General features: G+C 35.2%; 1 long non-coding RNA gene across 1 annotated transcript; it reads left to right on the forward strand.

Annotated features, from left to right (window-relative positions):
* Positions 1–23,295, forward strand: LOC116661976. The gene is made up of 3 exons (XR_004317938.1): positions 1–11; positions 17,890–17,898; positions 23,222–23,295. It is a non-coding gene; the product is annotated as an uncharacterized LOC116661976 (long non-coding RNA).
* The last annotated feature ends 2,578 nt before the right edge of the window (positions 23,296–25,873 follow it).

Raw genomic sequence — 25,873 nt, forward strand, 5'->3', positions numbered from 1 at the left:
TACACTTCAATGTTTACAGCAATACTACTTATAATAGCCAAGACATAGAAACAACCTAAGTGTCTATCAACAGATGACTGGTTTAAGATATCTCACACACTCTCACTCTTTCTCACACACACACACACACACACAATGGAGTACTACTAAGCCATAAAAAGAATGAAATATTGTCATCTGCAGCAACATGAATGGAACTAGAGATTATCACACTAACTGAAGTAAGTCAGAGAAAAACAAATATATTCTTTCTATGTGGAATCTAAAAATAACACAAATGAATCTATACAAAACAGAAACAGTCTCACAGACATAGAAAACAAACTTATGCTTACCGAAAGGGATGGGGGAGGGAGGGATAAATTAGGAGTATGGGATTAATAGACACAAATTACTATACATAAAATAGATAGGCAATAACAATTTAGTGTATAGCACAGGGAACTATATTCAATATCTTTAACAACACATAATGAAAAATAATCTGAAAAAATATGGAACTGAATCACTTTGCTGTACCCTTGAAACTAACAATATTGTAAATCAACTATATTTCAATTAAAACATTTTTTTAAAAGTAATGCTGGCCTCATAAAACAAGTTAGGAAGTAGTCTCTTTTTCTTGTTTCTGAAAATATTTGTGTAAGACTGATGGTAGATCTATCTTAACCGTGAAGATACATTGGACTAGAGTTTTCTTTGTGAGAAAAATTTAAATTACAGATTCTATTTCTATACAAAGAACTCCTATAAATAAGAGGGAGGAAATTCAATATTTACAAAATGGGCAACAGTCTTGAATAGGAACCAGACGTTCAAACGGCTAAAATCTTTTCAAAGTGCCCAACTTCATTATTCATCTGGGAGACATAAATTAAAACCACAATGAAACATATAACCTACCACCTGAATAGCCAAAGCAAAAATGACTGAAAATGGTAGATGATGGGAAGGATACAAATCAACTAGACAATTATAAACTGCACTTCACAAAAGAGAATGTACTAATTGTCAATATATACCCACAAAAGTGCACAACCACACTATTTTTCCGGGAAACGTCATTTAAAATCACAATGAGATGCCACCACATACCACACACACTGGCAAAGATTTAACAAGACAGACAACATGAAGTATTGTTCAAGATGTGGAACAACAGGCACACAGATATATTTTGTGAGTATAACTACCTTGAAAAACTGGGTATTATCAACTATGGTAAAATATATTTACATGCTATGATGAAGTCACTCTAAATCCAAGATATATACCCAGTATTCTCCGTGGGATCAAAGGTTTGTGAGATCAAAGATGTCCATGGTAGCATTGTTTATAACAACCCAAACGTTCATAAATAGTAGAATGGATAAACTAATTGCAGAGAATAAGAGTGGAAAATATACAAAAGTCACTGGTGCATAGCAAGATGATGACAGGTGAGACAAGTATTATGGAGAATCTTTACCATGAGAAAGCCTTTGACTGGGTCATGATTCTGGTATCTGCAAATTTATCAGTAGCCTCCTTGGGGAATCTGAATGGGCATTGGGGTGTTTGCCCTCCTTGGATGCCTCATAGCTTTTAGAAGCCACTTCTCTATATGGCTAGTTTATAGCACAAAGGTGTCTTTTTTTGTCAATTACACTGTGCCTCAAACTTAGTGCACTTCTGATATATGTGCTCCATATACAAGAAAACACAGGTTTTTAATCTCTATTACCTGTTTTTAACACCTCTTGTTCTATTTCTGCTTGAAAACTGATTCTTGAACAGGCTAATTCTTTTTTGAATACTGTGTTAAAAGCAGCAAACAACAGAAAACACACTATAAATGCTCTGGCTATTTCCAACAACATACTGTCGAGACTTAGGAGACAAGTGATCTAATTTCAGTTATATAAGGGGTAAATTTTATATTGGTATGTACTCTGAATGAGGACTATCTAAAAAGCATATGTATGGGGCTTGAGTGATTAAATGACTTGAAACTTAACCACTTTAAACCTGAAGTTGATTGGAAAGAAGCTATGAATGGCTCTAAGAATGAACATGAAACCCCTAAAATTGAGGAGGAGAATGGCTTTTTTTTTCTTTTCTCAAGCAGATTTGTGAATGAAGAAGCTTCCAGTATTAAATGAAGCAAACCACATGCATAGCCAAAAGCATCATCTCGGGATAACATATGCCTCTTTTTGTCTTCTAGCAAAAGAAAAAGTGTCTGACCCACAATTTTTTTAATTCAGGAGCTGAAAATCTTCAGTAAAGCACAAAGACTCAATTCCAGAAAAAAGAGTCCAAATGAATAATATAATATGGAACAGAAGCAGGTGCATGTGAAAATAAAATGCAATTTCATAACTGGATGAAACTCATATACTTCAGCATCAAGATGACAACTCTATTTTGCAGCCATAATTGTTGGTCTAGTAGAAGCAGAAGCAGTTTTTATTCAGCGTGCTTCTGTGAGCATGTACATGTGTCAGAGAGAGAGAAAAAGGCTATCAGAAGCTTATTATATTTTTATATACATATTACATATGTATTTAATGTATATTGATATTTTATGTATTTCTAAAATATTACATATATATGCATATATGTCTTTAAATGTTATTACCCTGGAAAAAATATTGATTCTGTCACCATATAAGGCAATATCAAATCCATAAAACTTGAGGACAAAATGGACTATTTAAAATTGATAACAATTTGTGTTCTTTAGTTAAAAGTCTTATTTCTCATTTCATGTCTATAAATAATATTTATAACAGATTTATCCCCAAATCATTATAATACATAGCAGTTCCAAGAAGGAAGAAGGAATAATTATTACATACTTAAAATCACTAATAGTTCAGGATTTGTGTATCTCACATCAATAGGTGAAATCTGATTAAACAAAATCTTCAGCCCAAAGTATAATACTATTTTTACTCATCAAAATAAAAGGTCTAAAATATATGAATTTCTGGTTACATATACTGATTTTTAAACTAATCATTTGTTTATTCTCTTATACACACATGGCGTGTGTGTGTGTGTGTCTAAACCTACAAAAACATTCAAGGCAAATTTTATTTTTTTAAAAGAATGGTTCAGCCCATCTTTAAATTCTTCTAGTTTGCACGGGTACTGGGTTGCAGGACTTCAGGACCACAACTCTCTCTCCCCCACAGGCTTTTGTTTATGCGTTTTACATTGAAACTTATATTGAGCTTGAAAAAAAACACTTTCATCAGTTTAGAATTAAAAACAAAGAGGTATATCTTATAGATGTTATATTTCTCTAACAGAATTACCTAGTGGAGGCCTTTTGGGTTTTGTTTTGTTTTGTTTTTGTATTTGTTAAATGCTTGGTTTCACTCCTTTGCATTTTGAAAAGACATAAGGATAAATTTGTCCTAATTGATACATCTAAATAAATCTGCTTAGATTTAACAGTAATATTTTTCTGACAAATATCTTTACTCAACCAATTTCTTGCATCATGTTTAATCACCCTGTATAAAGAAAAAAATCTCATGCTGTTCAATATTTTTTAAATCAAAATTGAAAAAAAATTGCTACTTAACCACTATTAGAGATGATTTTATTCATTCATTAAACATTTATGCAGTAATTTAAAAGATACTCAGGGCAACCCACAGGAAAAAAATTGAGGTCAGAAGCAATTAGTGCTGCCACTCATGCAAAGCGTTTGTTTTTATTTTCCTTTTCCATTTAATAAATTGAGATTCAAAAAGGAGATATTTACATTAAGACACCACAAATGACTCTTATTTTTCTTGTTTAGCTTGCTCCCCCCCAGTTAAAACAAGAGTGTGCTTGTCAAATACTTTGCAGGATAGAGGCTTCTAGATATTTCACTATATTTCTCAAAAAGCACAAATCACTTGCTACCAGCTTCAGAAGGGACATCTTCAAATCTTGGTAATACATAGATAAGTTAACAAAACAAACTACTAGGAATGGAAATACTTACATGTAGCCTTTTATTTACCAAAAAAAAATGTTAAAGACCACTTTCCATGTAGAATTTTGATAGATAATATTCCTTTCTCAACTGAATACTATAAGAAAATTAATTTGACAAATGTTTAGATATACAAATGTTGGCATGCCCAGTATGCATACATGAAGTATTTTCTTATTTTATAGTTTAAGTGAATAATTTAAAAATTGAATATTCAGAATAAAGTACAGTATTTTTAAAGTATGACAGTTTTTTAAATTTGTCAACTCATCTTCTATGGAGACCAGTTTAATTACAGGTTGGAATGGTTGAATTCATTTATTAAGGAAATTTGCAAAACATATACTTTTATCTATTCAGTGATTTTTTAAATAAATGAATTTAAAAATTGAAGGCATCTTAAAATGCCTACTTCTGCTCTTCATTTGAGAAACAAAAACTCGTCTGTAGAGGGTTAACTATCTGCTGTACCAGTAAGGGTTTACGGTATAAAAAATACAGGCAAGTGAAAAACCAGAAAAAGAAAAATGACTATTTGGAAGAACATTAGGAAGCTCGCAGAGCTGAGAAGATGGCCAAAGAATCAGAATAGTAAAATAACAGACATGTAGGAAGATAGGTGTACTCAGCCAAATTCAGGAACACGAAAAGTCTGGTTAGGATGCCTCTTCGAGCATCAACGTTACTGAATAAATGTCTCTGAAACCACTGGACTCATACTGCTGCATCCACACTAAATAGTTTCTCAATTTCCCCTAGCCTTTCTGTTATGCCTTCAAGTTTAAGAATATCATAATAATAGTGGGGGACCTTAATACCCCACTTACATCAATGGACAGATCATCCAGACAGAAAATCAACAAGGAAATACAGGCCCTAAATGACACATTAGACCAGGTGGACTTGATTGTTATCTATAGAGCACTGCATCCGAAAGCAGCAGAATACCCATTCTTCTCAAGTGCACACAGAACATTCTCCAGAATTGACCACATGTTGGCCTACAAAGCAAGCCTCAGTAAATTTAAGACAATTCAAATCATACCCAGAATCTCAGGTTCAGAACACCTGAGTTGCTAAGCCTGTGCCATACACCTATCTCTTGGCTACTTGAGGGAAAGAGGAAATATGGGCCATGATGGCTTTTGTAGTGTAACACAGAGCTCTCTGCCCACCAGGATGAACTCAAGTGGGAATTGCCACCCCTCCTCCCCAAAAAAGGGGTTGTTCAGATGTTGGGTTCCAAAAATAATAACAAGTGCACACCACAGACCTCCCAACATTCAAATCTATCCTTTCTTAAGTTTTCAAAACCAACAGGCTGTGTTCAGTTACTACAAACAGTAACAGGTCACAATCTCTAGGTGATCTTAGTATTTGGTAAAGATTTTGTGTCAGTATTTTAAAGCATGCCACCACTATGCATCCCATTTACAGTAGGAAGAAAGAGCAGAAAAGAAGAGAGGTGAATTATTTAAAATATTGACCTATACATGCCACAACAAGCAGGGTATAAAATAGGGGTAAAAGGGTGCACTCTCTATTTTTGCAATTGTTCACCAGATGGTAGGTATTTACAAGGTTTCTCTTTACCCATTTTATGCCATCATTTTTCAGCCACCTCCTGAGATGAGTAAGAATTTTTAAGCACATGTATTTACTGAGTGGTGTGGGAGTTCAGAGCAAGCCTCCCCAAAATGTGCCACTTTGGAATGAGGATTATTTTGTGCTAAAGGTAATCTTGACCCTGTGGGCTCAAGATGAACTACTGCCCCTCCCTTAACTACCTAGAAGAATGTAAATTGGGGATTTTCCCAGAAAAGAATTACTACTGGAGATAAATTTCACCTAAGTGGCCCCATCTATATGGTAGGGAAAATATCTAATTACAAAACATCCCTCTACTTCTTATTAACTTGTGAATGATTCTCTCAACCCTGGTAGCCCCAGACCCCTATCCCATTCCTCAGCTCAGGATGGCATATAGACCTCATTTTACCTTTCTGTCTCTGAACCTCTTTTATGTATTTATGTAGGGTTCCTGTACATAAGAAATTAAATTAAATTTTCTCCTGTCAATCTGTCTCATGCCAACTTAATTCTTAGATCAGCCAGAAAAACCTAGAAGGATAGAGGAGAGTTTTCTTCCTCCCCGACAATGGTCTGAGCCCTCAGCAGCTTTCTTTCACAAAATTGCAGTAACTTTCCATTGTCACTAACTTCCAGACAATAAGTATAAGGAGTTACTCCAGTGGATCACCTGAGTTTCATAAAGACTGCTCTTTTCCTCTGTTGTATATCAGCAAACTTACCTCTCTTGAATAATTAAGCTCAATCACTCCAACCAATGTCATAACTTCTCCTTCCTCTCCCATCTTTTTTTTTTTTTGCCTGTTTACCCAATGGCATCAAAAGGCTGAAACTGCCAGGTGCCATTCATTTAAAATTTAAGAAAAATATTATATTTCACAGTGGAAGCATGCATTTTAGGGTATTAAAATGAGAACCTAGAGGTATAAAGATCTGAAGTAAAACTGAGTGATTCAGATTTAATCATGAAAGCTACCATCTCCACTTCCTCCTGTTTATTACATGAATGCTGGCTGAAGACAGTCAGCATCATATATTATGCACTGATTCAGATCTTACATGGCATCTTTTAAGACAGTGCAGTCTTCTCCCTTCCAAGTTCTTGATCATCTAGTTAAACCATAAACCATTAGTGTCTGCTCATGAATTGCTGCCACAAGCCTTTTTTTTTTTTTTCCTTCAAGTAAGGTGAACTATTAAATGGCCCATGTGAAATTTGGACCACTGGGAAGACTTTCCCTTCTGGGCTATCTCTATCAAATATAATGTGACCATCAACTTCTGGTACAGGTCATCCTTTCATGCATAATCATCTATAATCTAGGCTCAAATAGTATCCTCAGTTCATTGTTCATAGAAATCTCTCCACGAAGTCGTAAGCATATGTTAAGGAGGGGTGGCAATGAAGCAGAAGTAGGCATTCCCACAGTTTTAATCATTCTGCTCATATTACTAGATGTTGGAGAACCCCAGGCCCCATAACTGATCTTGGTGAATCAGAAATAAACATTCAGTTTATATTGGGCAGATGAGTTTACATGGTCACTTGCTGTCCCATGGTCAAGGCCGCAGACTCTACCAAGATTTCACATATAGAGCAAGTCCATACCCTCCCTCTTTATGACACACATATACGTATGTATCTATATATCATTATTTATTGATATTTATATCTGTATCATGACAAAGACATGGCCTTTCTAGAACACCTTACTGTACTTTTTCTATGATTTGGTTACAAAACCTGGCCATAGTTTCAATACATCTAATACGTGCATTTTAGGTACTGTTGAATCTGCTTAGACACAATACCCCAATGAAACATCTGCTCTCAGTGCATCCTCAACTAGCTGGTGAGCATTTTCTAGATTTAACTCAAAGCACCTTTTGCATTAATTAAGTATATACTGAGTAGTACCTTTAAATGTTCTTGAATTAAAAATCAAATGAATACTCCAAAGTACTGCATTTCCTTCTTAGTAGCAGCAGGTGTAATCTGTCCTTCGCTTTGGAGGGACTATTTTAACATGGTCCTGAAGACTAGACTCTTAGAAATGTTAGAATGTTTTTCCATTGGGTTTATGGCTGTCTTTCTGTAACTCTGGCTAGCATGCCTCTTACAAGATGTGTGAGGGTTCTACTAACTCTTTGGGGTCTATCACTATGACGGCGTGATGCAGTTTGTGTGATAATGAAATGTTCAAGATTAAATTCGAGTTTGGATTTCAAAGCCACGAGGCAAGATATCTGTCCTTTTCAGGTGATGGCAAATGGCATCTATTTTTTAGTTTTGCTTTTCCAGCTCACTCTCAGAGTGTATATTGTCTGTCCATTTATTTTCAAATTGATAGCTATGAAAAGATGTCAGGAACTACACAGACTGAGTCTAGGAAGGAAAGCCCGTAAGGAACAGTGACTTATTAAGCACATTTATGATAGTCCAGTGTCATTCTCTGAGACACAGCTACCATCTTCATTAGTCAGTCTGTGATCTTGAATGGAGATAGGATAGGCATCTCAATTTCTGAATTAAAAAAAAATTCTTTGAACTAATCTTTTATAATTATTTCTAGGATGCTGGATCCCTTTTATTTGCTGCTGTAGTTTGTGGAGATGATTTCAGAGACATTCACTTGCTTCTCTGCAACAGAAAAGCCAGTATCCCCTAAATCAGAGAGCCAGTATGGGATCCTGTCATTTGTTGAGACTGTTTATAAATCACGTAATCAGCTGCTGGTGGAAGGAATGCAGAATATATTTGGAGACCACTTCAGTTCAACCATAAGGCAGACAGAAAACAACTCGTTATAACCATATCCTTCTAAGTCTGCACCCTGATGGACACAGTGAATCCGTATTCTCAGTCCATATTACCAGGGGGTAATGTCTGCTCAGAGACAGTTAAAAAAAAAGTCCCTTAAGAAATGGTGCACTGTGCACATGAGACGAGTGCTGAGAAAAAGAGAGGGTTTTACTCTGGGTCAGGAGGATATGAGAAGGGTGAGGGCAGGGTTGCAAACCCAAATGCTTACGTGGGCCAGTCGGTAATGTAAATCGGTGCTGCAGGCTGGGCAATATAAAAATGCTCTTAGCTTCCAAAGACAGGTATGAGATTTCTTATATTTCTTGAAACACAAAGCCCTCCCTTGGTCTATCTTTTGTTTCCCACTTTTGATAGACAAGGGTTAGGAGAACTGTTTTGCTTTCCTCTCAACTCCACTGTAAAGAACATCAGCCGAAGCTCTGGATACACATCTACAGGTGCTGGGCTTCAGCACTGGAAGGCAATGGCAGCACTGGGGACAGGGCACAGGATGCCATGCAGAGGGGCAGCAGGTTCTTCTGCTTTAGTTGGCTTGGGGTAGAAGGAAGGAATTGGAACCCAGTATGGCTGTATCTTCCAAATTTTCAATAGATGCCATTGTATATAAAAACTGATGATTTAAAATTTTTAACAACAACAAAAAAAGTAAAAATTGTCACCTCAAAAATTTAAAAACCTCACCAGAAAACAAAATTTTCTAAGTTCCTTAAAAATCCTGTCATCTCCCTTTCTCAAGTAAACTTTCCTAGTCAAAGACCATGGATCCTGTAATGGAAGACTAGGGGAAATTGACAAAGTGTTTGTAGTGTTCTTACAGGGTGCTTCTTTAAGAGTGAGGTTTCTCAGCAGGGAGGGTACAGCTCAGTGGTAGAGTGTGTGCTTAGCATGCATGAGGTCCTGGGTTCAATCCCCAGTACCTCTATTAAATAAATAAATAAAATGACCTTCCCCCTCAACAAAATTTTTAATAAATAAAAATAATTAAAAGAAGAGTAAGGTTTCTCAGAAGCAGATCCAGTGACAAGGAATAAGTCCAAGTGACTTAATAAGAAAGTATTTTCAGGAAAAACTATTAAAGAACTGGAGAAAGCAGGACAGGAAAGAGGAAGAAACTGAATCAATGTGCCAGTTTAGATAACTTTGGCTTATTCCAAGAAGAAATCTTTGGATTATAAACTATACCTCAAAATATTCTGACTAGAGACAAAGGAGCTGGGGTTTTATATTCTTCCTCAAACATTAGTCACTGTTTAAGAGTTGCCTGAGGGGACATGACCCCTTAGGCATTTTCAGCCTCTGCTCATGTGGACACAGCACTTTCAATGGTCCAAAGGCAGTTTTCTGAAGAAGAGAAGCAAAGGCACACCAAAGTCAGAGGGGCTGTACACGGAAACGAACAGAAGGATCCAATGGGATCCAAAAGGAGCTCTGACATGGTCAAAAAGAGGTAATGCCCCCTTCAATTAAAAGGCCATAGGAACTGCAAAGAATTGAGAGAGAGAACAGGGACTCAAGTTGAAGCGAGGTCCTTTCACCAGAGTTGGGATTTTAAACTTAGACCAAAACAAGACAAAACAAGCAAACAAAATTTTAAAAAACCCAGGATTTCAGTGGGCTATGCATCTATTTTGGCCCTAAGGATCCTATGATCAATTAGCCATGGCCAAAGACCACTGTATACCTAATCATTTCAAATAATATTAAGTATGTAGGCATGTCGCTTTACTTATCTGGGCTCTTTCCCCACTGCATGCTCAAGGAATATGTCATCTCTATGAAAATCAAAAGCCATTTCAACATTAGAATCTCTAACCAATAATCCACAACTAAATAAAACATCCTCCGAAGTGTTTTTCAAAGAATGCAATGAGTCGGTCACCAACGTAATTCTTAAAATCTTTGTAAAGGGAATTCTCTTCTTGGCTATCTTGGGGAGGGGACACAAATACATGGGTATGTCGACCAGGCATGTTGAAAAATAACATCAGCATTCCTACCACCTGAAATATTTGAATTCATAAATTATTGGCACCTTAACTTTATTTAGTGAGTGGTAATCAAATTGAGGTCTCCATGTAAGTGCCTATATCATAGCTGCCCGAGGGCAGAGCACAGTGAACATCCTGCCTGCATACTTAAGAGCTCATTCAGGTCTTATTCCTTCCTAAAGGAACCACAGTTTTGTTCCGATACCTGCTTCTGGCACAGTCATGTGACTCATGGGAAACTGGGTCTAGTTGGTTCAGGAATATTTGGATGAGTTAATATTGCCGTTAAGACACAGGGAGAAATCTGCTTGTGAGCTCAGGGAAACGTTTCCTCATTCCCAAGAGAGCAGACAAACGATCTTATCTTCCTTTGGGCATTGTTATTTAGAGATTCTGCCTAGACTTCCACAGCTACTAATCTCAAAAGGTAGCCAACCTTGTGGAATGAAGATAGAGTTGGAAAGGAACTGTGTCCCTGATGACGTCACTGAGCTATTTAAATACCTAACCCTGAAGCCCTCCTGTAACAGGGCTGATCTCTGAGCTTTGTGATAGATGGGATAATGTATACTTTTTTTTAAATACAGTCCGAGATGGAGATTTTGCTACATATGGGTGAACGCATATTCACTGACAGGTTGGGAAATGAAGTATCTTGTATCATTGGCTTTCATGAGTGGAGGCAGATCTTTACTTCTCAAAACTTACAGTATTAGTCATAGGATACATGTATGAGACCCTGTTACACAGATGTCCTATTTCTTCTGTGCACATTGAATCTCTCAGAGCAAAACAAGAGAGCCTCGACATGGGCAGTCCCTCTTCTTGATTCTATCCCACAAAAAGAAATGAGTAAGAGCCTCTTTGTAGCTCTTAGCTCAACAGTAATCATAGGCAAGGGGATAATTGTAAGGTTGGATTTACAGGAAAAAATGTTCTTAAAAATTATTGTGATAAAACTTCTTAGTTAAATTAGCAAGTTTAATTAATTACCAATCAGCAAACAGTATCGTCAAGGCTATACTATCTTTTGACATCTGGAAAATCACAGAGGTGCTTCCATTTGAAGAAAGCATATGAATAAGACATTGCACAACCATATTCCTTCAACAGGCTCACCTGATATCAAGTGGAATACTCATTTGGTGAGTGTGGAAAGATAGGAGGAAAAAAATAAACGTACAACAGTAATTATATAGAATTGCTTGGAAAAATTAAAGACATATTGTTGGCCATAAGAAGTTTCTAAATTAACAAAAATTATCAAAATAGATTATAAATTGAAAGAACATATCTAGCTTTATAAATCTAGGATGCATAGGATTTTGAAAAACAATTTCTTAATTAAAATAAACTTTGATAAAGCTTTATACTAGGACTCAAAACCTACTCTAGAAGAAAAAGCAAGACATCACAATAAGCAGTCTCTAATTTAGAGGAATTGTCCATGAACTACTCATTCATTATCATCAGTGATGAGGAAACAGAAGCAAACACTACACAGGTCTATTTATATATGTCGTCAGTCAAATGCAGGGAAGTGTTACCAATGAAACAGACAATTGTACCAGATATGTGACTCAGACAAACTCAAAATAATACCTTAGAGAAAATAATCTGCTTTATGCTCATTGGTAGAAGAAAGAAACTGGGGTTAGGCAAGCACTGAAAGAGACCTTTGTGTGAAACCAGGCAGAAAACTAAATGGGAAATTAAAAGAAGATATTGGTCAGGACCACTGGGAAATTTATTTTAAAAGACTATTCTTATAGGGGTATCTCTTTCAAAACTGGAAATACAGCCTTGAATTTAGCACTCTTTGGTTTCAAAGAAATTCTAGCACACTCTATTATATTCAGGGCTAAGGATCATTTAGCAAATTAAACCTGAAGGAAGTAAAAACAATAAAACAAAATTAATCAAAACAATATGAACAAAAAGCAACATGAGGGCATACCTACAACAGTGCATACAAATAATAAAACAAAATGGTTGTTCAAATAGTTCGAAATAAAGGATTAATCATAGCCATACTAGTCATCCTGGTAGTGCCAATTGTGGAAATTACTGATAAGAGCTTACATATTTTAGCAGAAATGCGTATTTATATTGTGAACATACAATTAACCAATTTTTTTTATTCTTTTCACTTTTACTTCTGCAGTTATTATATTTTAAGGTTTCCTTTTTTTTTTCTTTATCTGAGTCCATAAAAGGATATTTCACCAAAAAGAAACTATCAGGCCCAATATAATTTATTAGATACATCCATGTCCAAAAGACAGATACAGTGGCCATTGGGACTGGACAAGCTTAGTCCATAAGCCAAGACTAACATAAAAGGAGTTGAAACCATCTTTCCATCCATTCATTCCACCATTAGGCACCTCTTCAAATTTCTCTGTTGTTAGAGAACCAAGATAAGATCTTATTGTTCCTGTCTGATAATCAAATTTCTATATTGATGTCCACTATCCTCTTCTTTCAGAGGGCATTCTTTCTTTCTTTCACCATAATATTAGCATTAGAACTCAGAAACACTTAGACATGCCAAAATAGCACGACTGTGTTCATGCTTTAAGCTTCTGGCCTGAACTCTTCTCAATATGATTTATAAGCTCTTCGAGTCCATTACACTTGAAGTGTCAAGCTGAACGCTGTGGTTGATACTGACCTCAACAAGAGGCTTTACAGATTTTCAGTGCTGGGTACAGTCTCATGAGTCCTAAGGCAAGCTGGTCCCAGAGAATTATTAAGAATTGCAGATTACCTCTCCTACAGCTAATATTGACGCCCAAAGTTCGCAGACAATGTTCATTCCTGTTTACCAACTAAAGTTGCTATTTCCTTCACATTGTTTCTAAACGTTGATATCACACTCCACTAAGTAGGGAAAAAATAATGAGGCACTCAGATTTTTCTCCAACATGTAGAAAGCTTGAAACATTTGCATGTCTTCATCTTTAAAAAAAATCATATTATCATCAAAAATAATTGACACAAAAAAGCCTGTCTATGCAGATCAATTTAGCAAAGTTATCAAGCTCCAGGAGGGCAGGGATCATGTGTGTTTTACAACCGTTGTAACATCTCTATGTTTGAAGAGTGCCTGGCACAGTGGTGCTGATAAAAATTTGTTTAACAAATGGGTGGATAAATAAATCTCCATGTTTATCTACAATTAACTCAGCACTTGATTTCTGTCTCAATCTGATCTGTATTAGACTTACTTAGTATGAACCTATCTCCACTTCTGAATTGTTAGCTATGATCAGCAGAAGCTGTCTCTTCTAGTGTATCTCAGTACTTAAGAACCTGTAGATTAATTTGACCTTTGTCTTTTCCACAAGTGACTTTCATAGTGCTATACACATTAGGAGACACTAAAAAATATTGTTATCAATAAATCTGAATGAACATATGGTTATCTCTGACTGGCTGAAAGCTGTTAGGCTTGTGGAATATATTTTTTAGACTCAGAGTTCAGTTTGTTTGCCCAGTTTTTTTTTTCCTATTCCTGTCCCCAGTGCATAGGAGATGATTAACAAATATTGGCTGTTTGACTCAAAGCAGTCTAAAGTTGTTGAATATATTCTACTTTTAGAAAACTTTGTTCTTCTTACCTAACCTAACACAGAAAGGTAGTTGGCTTTCTAACAGCATTTCCGGATTTTATCAAGATATCTTGATTCTACATTGTCAAGGCAATGAACATAGTTATTTTTTTCTTGCTTAGTTGCATAGTTATAATTTTTTCTTGCTTCCTATGAACTTTATGGAAACTATTTTCCCCCAGCCAAGAAGCTCAACATGACATACTTCATTCTGAAAGTGAATATGAACCAACATGATATATATGTTTCATATCTTTCACATTTTGAAGATTTTAACCTAACTTGCCATCACTCTAAGCAATGTAGCTTGAAATAATTTATATGCCAAAGATAAACAACAGTATATTAAATGAATAGATGAATTATATAAGCTCAGACACAATATGCATAAAAGCAGTAAGCAGTATATGGGATAACTATCATGTTAAAGAGAATAGAAAAAGAGATATATCCTCAAAATCATACAGCAATCTCAAATCTATCAAATAATTAAGGGGGATAGGAATGTCACACATCAACATGCAGACATGACTGTGACTTTTTAAACTACAGCAGGGTATATTATGCATTGAAAACTGAATACAATGTAATAGATTTTTACCGGAGGACAAGAGAATCTCAATACTTGGCTCTAAAATGTTGTGAAATTGCAATGCAAGAAAAAAATTCAATTTTTTTGTAAATTAATTCCATTAAAGGTACAAGAAACACTTCATAGTTTTTGCAGTTTAGCTTCAAATCATTAAAATATTTTAGTTTGTTATAGAACAGTATTTTTAAATTGATTACTTGTAATTCATTATAACCTTGCTATAGTGTATTCTGTGTGTGTGTAAACACAACTTGTTTTCTCACTGGGGATAGGTATATTTCCTTACATTTTTATTTTTAAACTCATTCTTTTCTCAGTTTAGGAAGTTTTTATGTAATAAAACGATGACATGCCAGATTTGACACAATTTTCAAGTGACAACACTACACATATTCACAAAAATTTTTAATTTGATCCCTTTTCATTGTCTACATAATATTTGTACTCACTAAACCACTGTCACTATCCAAATTTGGGAGAAGTATACCATTTCTTTCTTTTAAGGAGCAGAGATGATTTGCATAACATACTTAACTGGCTACATTTTCAGATCACGCATCAAGTATTCTACTAAATATTTTATGTACCCTTTTCAATGATCAAAAGAGTTGGTGACAAGATTCCATTGTTTCAGGTAAGTAACTGAGATCACACAGCTTGTACTTGAGAGGCAAGATTCAAATCTGTGTTGCTCTGACCTCGTCTCCAAGAGCTGCTTTTCTATTCAAACCATGAGCCTCTGACCAGAGAGAGTTGTTGTCAGCCCTCTCTTATTCTGTTTGACTATTTGAGTCCAATACAAGTAGACAAGTTTGTATAATTGTCTTCCTTTATCAAAATGATACATCTATATACAGACATATAGATTCAATCACTTATATACATTATTCTCCCAATCATATATATAGACAGACAGACAGACAGATTCAGAGAGACAGACAGAACACCATTATAAGCAACTAAAATATTCAGGGTGACAACCCTATGGCGTGAGTTATTATACTTCTGTTCCTGACATGTTTTTAAATACTTTCCCCTAGAATACAGGCACTTCGGGGTTCAACTTCATAACTGTTTCCTGCATCCTTTTTGTTGCCCAGTTGTCTCAGAAGATAACATGAAAAATGTGTAAGTTACAAGGTCAATATCCTCCTCTCCACAAACCACCAATGGATTGAATGTCCACTGCTGCATATGTTTCTATTATAGAGAATCAGAAGAAGAAAGGTCACTGAGAGCATTCAGAGCATTTACACTAATACCCAGAATGGGGATGTCAGTGGGCTGGAGGGCAGTAGAAAAATAAAGGCAGATGGAGTTGATAAAATGTCTCCTCACAACATTTTTTGTTAATGCATTACTAATTATAATGTAGAAAAAAAGTTCATCAGTTTGTGACCAAAAATTTTTTTAAAAGGGGAGCAGTGACATGTAATAAAAAAGTTAGTCATTACTTAGGAAACATGGTTAGTTTATTGCTCCATAAACTAGATTGCTGTCACCACCAATATTTTTAGAAATTAAGCAGCAGGTCAAGTAGTAACTCTACACTTTATTTTGGTCACCTGGAAAATGGAAAAAAGTTGCTGTCTACTCCTAGAACCATTAATGAGTAGAAGAGAGTTAAATCCATTTCAGATATAGTTTACTTCACACACCTTTTCAATTTGTTCTTGGCTACACTTTACAGAGTTTGTTTCCTCCAGATTCCTACCACTAAGACTTGAAAGTGGGAAGCCAAATTGATAGAAAAATACAGAGTAACATCTGACAACGAGGCCACAGCTACTCTCAGGTTATGTCCTCTAATTGCAAGAAAGCCTTGCTTGGGTGTACCTCATGGATGAAGGAACACACTGGAAACTCATAGAAAGCTTTCCAGAGAGGAACCAGAAATTCACTAAAGCCTGAGATCATTTCACCCCAGGCAGAGTTTAAAGTTAACCATTCATCACTTTCAATAGAACGTTAAGACTGTGTGGCTTCCTTTATTTACTGCAGGGGGGAAAATCACAGCAGAAATCCATGGGGTGTTTGTCTCTGTTCATAAGCATCAAGCCACTGTGAGTCTTGCAGTCTACAAGGGTTGCTCTGTACCTACTTTCTCAGTAAATAGCTTTCTCAATGGGTATTATCGGAGACAACATAAGGAAACATATAATCAGAAACGAGGTGGTTTCATTAAACGATTCAAGACTCTCAAGTTTTCCCCTCATGGCTGTCTGAAGCATTGATAAGTGCCTAGGCAAACACTGGCCACGGACCTGTCTTTGAAAGTAATGCCTACATATAAGTGGATGGAAATTTGAGAGTGGATACTGTTATCTAAAAAATCATAATTAGATAGAACTGAAGAGCAGAAGAAACAACATGTCATAATCCTAGAGAGGACTTGAGGGTAATTCAAAAACAAAATAAACTGTTATTCACAACACTTTATCAGTCCAGTGACTCTTCGAGATGATGCAGTAGATAGAGTGGGGACTAACAAAAGGCTGACAGAAGAAAGATAATCTCTCATTCGTATTCAGAAAACCTTTCAATTTCTTACTATTTATAAATGAGAAAATGTATCTGAAATAAACTGGGCAAACGTGGTGTCTGTTCTATAGGCCTGATGGTTTTATTTGTCCCAGTTTCAACAAAAAAGTACTCAATCGCTTGTTGCTAGTCACCAAGAGTACATTTTCCTAATCTGATGTAGAAAGAATCAAATTTGTTGCTCTTTCACCAATCTAAATCTTGTCTTTCTTAATGTGGTCCCAAATGTATGATATTTCTGGTTCTCAAATATATTCATGCAATGCATACTTTCCACAAAAGCATGGGATCCAACCCTTAATCTCCCAAAACAAAAATGCCCTTTAATACTTTTTTCCCCTCTGCCACTTTTCACATATCGTGAAAAACAAACAGGCACATAAAACAAAATAAAAGGTGATAAATGGCCACATGTTGCCAGTGTTTTATGAGATCTGCCTGCCTCAGACATCTGACATTTCATCTCACCTCTACTATTTATTAGACCCAAGAATCAATATTTATGTTATGTTAGATGATGTTTAACAAATCCTTCACGGAATAATTTTTCACAAAAAGTGCTTCTTGAAAAGGTGGGCCACTGGCTAGAATATAATTATTTGCTCTCTGATTTTCATAGGTTCATAAATCCTAAGTTTAACATTCAAGATTTCAACATGTCCTTAATCACAGTTCTTTCTCGTGTGGATTAAATGAAAGCATTTAACAAAATTTACCTTGTCCTTTCGCATTGATGAATTTTAATTTGAAGAAATACGGCATAGTGTTGTTTTGTTTCCTCTCATGAATTTCCTACAGTTGTTACTCCTCCTACATTGACAGTTTTGGATTTAAAAAATCTCAACTTTAACATCCAATAACATTTTCTCAGAGAATATCATTGCCCAATTATATATAAAACATTAGTCATGGTGGTCTCTTCTGCTGCTATACTTAAATAATGTTGCATGGAAAGCCAATATAAATGTGTAGATCTATATACTAAACTGTTTTGTCTATAAATTTAAATGTATGGACACAGATATAACTTATAACTATGGTTAATGAAATCAGCTCTCAGGGACCTCTGTCTCAAACAGAGATCTTTTTTTCTCAGGCAACAAGAAGCCTGGAGGAATGGACTTCAGGGACGATGTAGTTGTTTATAAAAGATATCAAGCCTACAATGTTTTTCTAGCTTCATTTTCCATTATGATTATAACATGACCTTTTAAGTCATGGTTGCAAGATGGCAGCTCCATTACCAAGCAGCAAGACTTTGTGCAAAGTAGGAAGACAAAAAAGGGCACAGGAAAAGCAAGTTTCAGGGATTTTGAATCTGCCCCCTTTCATTAAAAAAACTAGAGATTCCTTGAAAGCCCAACACACTTAATTTCTCCTCATATCTCATTGACTAGAACTTGGTTCACGTAGCCACCCTAGCTGCAAAGGCCCTGTGAGGAGGGGAGTATTTATAACTAGAGGCATTAATAGCCCACACATTTCTATCCCAAAGAGAATTACTGCAATTAGTACAAGAGGACAACTGAATATTGAATAGGCAGTTTAAAATGTCTGCAGGATGGATATGGGACTCAGAGATAGATGTCTAGTGATATCTCTAGATTTTCCTTGAGACAGCTTAATTTTGAGTAAATATATTTCAGTTTGTATGCATTTTTGAATTTCAACAATAAACCATATGATTTAGCAATTCACTCTGCTAAGCGCTAAATACATTGTGTAAGACATTTATTTTTCTGCCAGGAAGGATCTTATGCATTAGGAATAGAGATAGTTAGTAATAATTTAGTGTTATGTAGAATTTAATGCATTTGCATATATGTGTGTGTGTGTGTGTATAGAAAGACAGACAGACATAGAGACAGAGAAAGAAAAAGAGAGAGAGAGAGAGAGAGATGAATGGGAATTATGGTCTCAGATGCCTTAGAAGGAGCTGGTGGATTCCAGTTCACTCTCTGGCCCAGCTCATACTCTTTATTAAGGTTTCAAGCTGTGGTCAGTGAAATGGTCTTCCTTATACATATAAGTCTGGAGGAATCTCAGAGTTCCCAAAATTATCTCCAAAATTTTCCTTTTTGTTTTCTTGATTTCTAGTTTCCGCTTATCTTTCCCTTTGTCCCTTTGAATCTCCATCCTATATTCTTGACAAAGGCTACTTTTATGGTTGCTATGCTTGGAGACTGTATGCTAGACTTTTTTTTTTTTAAGATTTTATTTTATTTTTTTGGTGGGGGGAGGTAATTAGGTCCATATATTTATTTATTTATTTTTAGAGGAAGTACTGGGGATCGAACCCAGGACGTCATGCATGCTAAGCATGTGCTCTACCACTTGAGCTATACTCTCCCCCACTAGACCTTAGGATTTAGTTCTTCCATTCTGTTCTGATGCTAATAAGGAAGAAATGACTGTCATGGCCCACTCCTCCATCTCCTTGGCTGTACTATCTTTTATTTGGACCATAGACAGAGACAGTGAGTAACCGACTAGAAATTTGTTAAAGGTAAACTACCAATGAACCACCTAAAATGTAAATAAAGTGCTGAAAAGGAAAACAATCAACTGATAAAGCCAATTTATTTTGGCCTCATCAGCAGCTGTACCTCAAATCCCATGGCTTTATCTCACTCACTTTGGCTTCTTGGATATACTGGGCCCTGATGATCATACCTTCTTAAAATCCATCCTTCATTAACTTCCATAACCACTATATGCTCCAGAATTTCTAACTTCCTCTCCATCTGTATGTTCCTCTCAATGTCTTTCTCCTTATATTCAGGTAAATGATAATAATGATAATCCAAGACTGTTTTCTGTCTCCTTGTGTCAGTAGATTCTCCACTGGCTATTTAATTCCCTTCCTGGCCGTTCAGAAATTAAGCACCTGCCAGGGCAGCTTTCAGTCATGCCTGTCTTTCTTTCAGACTTTTAGGCACTTACCTGCAACCAGCATTCTATGGAAACTCTAGAGTTAACAGGAGTCCTGGGCATTTTAAATCCCAAATCTCATGGTCTCTAAAGCAATCCCTGTGTAAAGGGCATTGAATTAAGTGGCTGAAAACTCCCATTTGTTTGAAGTACTCTCCAGGGAGTCAGTTACATTACTGCTTGGAAATGTGATCTGGCAGGTGGTTGCTGAGCAACAAAGCCTGGAATCAGCTATGGATGAGACACACTTCCATTAAACTTTATTAACGACTCCTTGGAGTATAGAGCGTATTTATCAGGAGGCTAGATTCTAGTTAAAAATGTTAACAACAGATTAGATTGGGTTATCTGTACTAACACTATTTTCATATTGCAAAACAGTATTTGTTAAGGTATTTATTTCTTCACTCATTCATCTATTGTCTTGACCCCAAATATCTGGATATTGTGAACTGCAACTCAGTGTAGGACAAATGCAGGAAAATATGTTAGTTAAGACCAATTTAAATTGGACCGTTTGCACTCTATACTGTTATAGCTCAATTACAGCCCTAAAAGAGATTGATTTCTCACAAAAATATTTCTAACATACAGGCTCAGAAAGCAGAGTTTCTTGTTTTCTTATTTACCTCACAACGTCTTTTGGGTGAGTGATTAAGGGTCAAGATGGTTTTAGGTTATGTGTGGTAAATTTTATACACATTACTATTATATCAGAATTTTGTTGTTTTCCCACAATTCCACTACTCCTGTCCCGTTTTCCCCCCTGAACTTAGTACTAATATTTCCATTTAGGTGTGGAAAAAATACAAAATTTTTGGCCATTAAATTTTATTCCACAAGATGCACAGGCTCTTTCATTTCTTCAGTAATGCCTGGATAGGGTCAAAACACCCTGGTTAGCCTTTACATGCTTAAACTTTAGCTTTGGCAAATTTATATCAAAGAGCAGTTTAATATTTACATGATGGAAGAAATAAGTACCTCAGAAAGAAAAAAGCAGTATTAGTCAGGATTCTTGTTTGCAAACAATAGAGACCTACTCTGGTTATATTAAGCAGTAAAAGAATTTATTGGAATAAAACTGGATAGTTCAAAGACCTCCCTGAAAGACCTCAGGAACTGAGGGACACAAGATACAGCCAACGTCATCCCAGTAATACTGCTGATGCTCACTACTGAAGCTGCCCTTAACATCTTCTCTGCACCACTCCACTGGGATGCTGAATTCTCCAGCCCTCAAAACCTCACAGCTCACTGCCTTGTTGCTCTCTTAAATTCCACTGCAACATCTACACACATCATCTGTTATTTACAATGTGCCTTGTGTACCAATCTCAAGACACAAAGTCAGAAACAGGGAGCATGAAGGACAACCACTAAGGGATGCTACCGAATACTAGTGACTAGAAGTAACCAGAAGGGATATATTGTAATATTCCCATTGAATTTCAGTTATGTTGGAGGGGTTAACAGACTCTGGGAAATCCAAAATGTTAAATGTTTTTAGAAGTCTTCTACGTAAACAATGATTCCATTTGTAACAAATGAAATGATGAAGTAACTATGGTGTTGTTTTCAAAGCTACTTTGACTTTGACCTTGTTTATGAAGAAATATTTAATCTTTGTTGATATTAACAGAAGTCAAAGTTTGCCTTTAGTATGTAATCAAAACTAATTTCTTAAACCACTCTACTTTTGCAATCATGGAAACCCTGATAGATCTTTCAAATAATATGTTTGACATTCACTTGCAGCACCATTAGCTACTACATAACACACAATCAGGTTAAGTACTATGGATGTTTATTATGCTGTTATAACTTCTATTTTTTTCTCTGTGATTGGATAGCATTCTTTTTATGTATTTTGTTTCACATCTTTTTTTAACTCTAATATGTAAGAGATTTTTGTGCTTTAGAAGAGTAAAAAATAATTGTGTGGTCATTACAGTGCTGTGTGGCTCTTCTGATTGGTAGAAATTCTAAAGTTTTTTTTTCTGTCAGCTGTAGGGAAATTCTTAGTTTTTTGAATCCATAGTAATTTCAACTACAAACACAACTTACATCTAAAAATTGCTATTCTGCATTGTTTGTGATATAAGAAATACGTTCATAGTTTTATCATTGACTATTTTATGAGTACCAAATGTGTACACTAATAATAAAATGGGGAAGGTAAAAATACTTATTATAGGTTAAACTCAAAGTGGATATATATCTCAATTTTAAGCATAAATAATATTTTAAAATTTGAGGAAAATTTGAGGAGGGGAAGATTTTTTCCTACATAATGTTAAACAAACATGTATATGGGTATATGTGGGTATAAAATATTTATATTGTCTATATGCAAGAAATTGTTCCAAGGATTGTGAGATTAGATATGTATGTGTATAGAGAGATACACATTTCCTTTACCTTCATAACTTACCTTTATTTCTGTTTCTTACTTGCTAAAATTACTTATTAAATAGTTATCATATATGATCATGCAGTAAGTTTGTATTTTTCATTCTGAAGTAGTTGAAACTTGTTCATTTTTTAAATAATTTGAACATTTGTCCAAATAATTTACATATAGGACAGTGGTTTTACCAAAGTGTAGCTAATAATTGATAACTAAAATAAACTCTACATATGTACAAAGAGGTCTTTGTAAAGTATTATTAGCAAGAAAAAATGCTTATATAACATTGTCTGTCAACCATGGCCAGGGCTTACAAAATCACTCACTTGTTCTAGTTCGCAGAAAAAGTAAGAGGAAAGCATAAGGAGAACGCTTCTCTTGAAGAGAGAAAACAGAGTGTGTGGCATCATAAGAAATAATGTACATAGTAGTTACCTGCTAGAACTTTCTTGATCACTCATGGTCCATATCTGTACTTCTCATGTTAATAAAGCAAGTCTGTAACTTTATCACTGAGAGTATTTATCTAGATGCCCAAAACCACCATATGCAAAACCATCCATTGATCGGCAATACAAATGATCAACTTTGTTTTCTCACAGTCTCTACGCAAATCCTGCTCATTAGGAAAGGAATTGAAATAAACAACAGAACAATAACCACCACCACTACACCAAAGATGTTGGCTCCTTACTTTGGCCAATTGGCAAAATTTATCCCTTGATGATTTAATTGTGGTAATTTAAGGCTAAAAGATTTGTAAAGTTGAAAGAGAAAGTGTGTTCTACAGTTGAGGAGCAAATTATAAGGTAATTCAACCTAGATTCCCAAGAATATACCGCTTAATTTCAGCTATGTCTTCTGTAAAATTTCATAATTCTGTGTTCCATTAACAGTGCAACATACAACAAATAAAACATCAATTGAAGTGTAATCTACCTCAGAATTAGAAAAACTGCCTTTTTAATTTTTATTCATGGGACTCTGTGTGCCTTTAACTTAAATACGTTCTTTATTTACACAAGTTTTCATAAAGGTGTTACAAGTATATGATATTTTCATCCTATGCTTCATTTTTATTTCTATTACTGCACACATAATTTCAAAGTCACTAATGAATGCTAATGTCTCTAAACTCCAGAGGTTTATTACGGCTGTCTACACAACTCACACAGAGCTGCTGTGGCACAGAACTATTTAAAGTATTTCTTTTAAAGTAATCACTTTGTAATTTTATTATTTACACATTCACTTCAATGAACATACTTCTTGTTTTTAATACTGACAACTTGCCAGACACTGTTCTAGGCACCAGGGTTGTAATGATATATAGATAGGAGTAATAAATATAGATTACTTCAGTTTTGGTCCACTCATGGGAAGTTAGGTTTAAAAAAAATTTCTCTGAAAGTGAAAAAAATTTCAGTTAAAATGACCTTTTACTGCAGTACCAGAAATAATGCAGTCACTAAGCTGTTATGTTCAACCCATTAATGCAATTACCCAGTTGATAACTGCTCTATTTTTTAAGGAAACATTTTTTTTCCTTTTTCAGTTTTATTAGAATTATTACAGTTCGACGGCACACACACATTATATTGCATGTAAATACATATATACAGTAGACTGCACTTTTTTTTAGTTTACATATAAGTACTGATTATTGTTTCTGAGAACAGATTAGAGCTTTAGCTTTTTAAACTTACATAGTTATCAAAGGAATAAAGCCAATTACAAAATAAGAATCAACAGAATGATAACTGCTCTATTTAATAGCTGAATCCAACTGATTAAAACATAGGGAAGTCTAGAACTATTCCATATCAAAGAATTAGGAAAAACTTTCAGATTATTCTGATTTTTATCTACTGCAGGCATTTGGCCTAAGTTCATCTTCCATATTGGGTGGTACACCAGTGTCACAAGTATATTTTGACAACAATATATTCTAAATACCCACTTTACAATTGAGGAAACTGAAATTTATATGGGTTATGGTACTTGCCAAGGCCACAGAGCCAGTAGTAGCAGAGCTTAGATTTGAACTCAGATCCGTCTGACTATGGTTTACCCCCTGGCTATGGTAATATTCAATGCCTTTGTGGTAAATATGCTATATTTATGACTTTAGAGATGATGAAAGTGAAATTACTGTGTTATCACAAAATTTGCCTGCTTGATATGCTTTAAAATTATACAAACTGTCAATAAAGTTTAAATATTCACCCATATTAACAAGTCTTTCTATCAATTTATCTAGCCATGGATCTATATTAATATATCCATTTGCCTAGTTATCATTATTTATCTTCACCCCAAACCCTGTCCTCAGATGGTATTTTAAAGACAGCCTGTGGCCACAGAATGTAATTTTGAGAGAAGTAGATGTAGATGTGAATCTTGGCTATACCATCTATTAGCATGTCTTTGGTTTGAATCAGGAAAAAAAGGACGTTAAATGAGGTGCCATATCTCAAATACTTAGCCCACTATGTTTGTAATAATGAATATTTTTCAAATGAATTCAGTCATGCGTCATTGTAGCAACATAGAGACTAAGTCAAATGATGATAAACTAATTTGCCATTAAACACCTGATGTACTTAAAATTTAATCCTTTTTTTGTAAGAAAAAAAAAATCTAACTTTTAGCTTCTGACTATTCTTACTGGATTTACTAAGGCTGTATTATAGGAGCCAATGCCAAGAGAAAGGTGACAAGGCAACAGGAAATCCAATGGAAACAATGAGATTTGGGAATTCCTGTTTTCTTAAAATGATTTACTGGCCACAATATTGGTAAATTATTTCCCTGTCAATTAGAGTTGTTTAAACCTTTATTTAGAGAACCTGAAAGAAGTAATGGACTATTCAGTACCACGCATTTGACATTCCAGTATTGGATCAGTATCTTAGTGAGATTGCATACGGTGTTTCTTTGGGGGATGCAATTAAAGCAGAATGATGTGTTGTACTTTAACCCTGCTGTTGAGATACAAGTATTGAAACTATTTTGAAATCCAATCAAATTTCAGAATGTATCACTTAACAAGCTATTTGCTTCTATAATGACAATAAATTACTAGTTACCTAAAATGGTATCATTTTGATGAGTCACTTCAGCATTTTAAAAAAGATCAAAGTTTGACTTTTAAGTTTCAGAATATAACTGCCACCTCAATTTCAACTTAATTTACTTGCCCTACTTGAAATGTACTTCAAAAATCTTTATATCACACATTCTTTCTGGGCTTTCTATTCTGATCTATTGATCTGTGTGTCTGTTTTTGTACCAGTACCTTACTGTTTTGATTACTATAACTGTGTAATATAGTTTGAAGTCAGGCATGATACATCCAGCTCTCTCAGGATTGATTTCGCTATTCAGGGTTGGAATCAAATCTATTT

Source organism: Camelus ferus, chromosome X, assembly GCF_009834535.1.
Source record: "Camelus ferus isolate YT-003-E chromosome X, BCGSAC_Cfer_1.0, whole genome shotgun sequence".
Classification (NCBI taxonomy): domain Eukaryota; kingdom Metazoa; phylum Chordata; class Mammalia; order Artiodactyla; family Camelidae; genus Camelus; species Camelus ferus.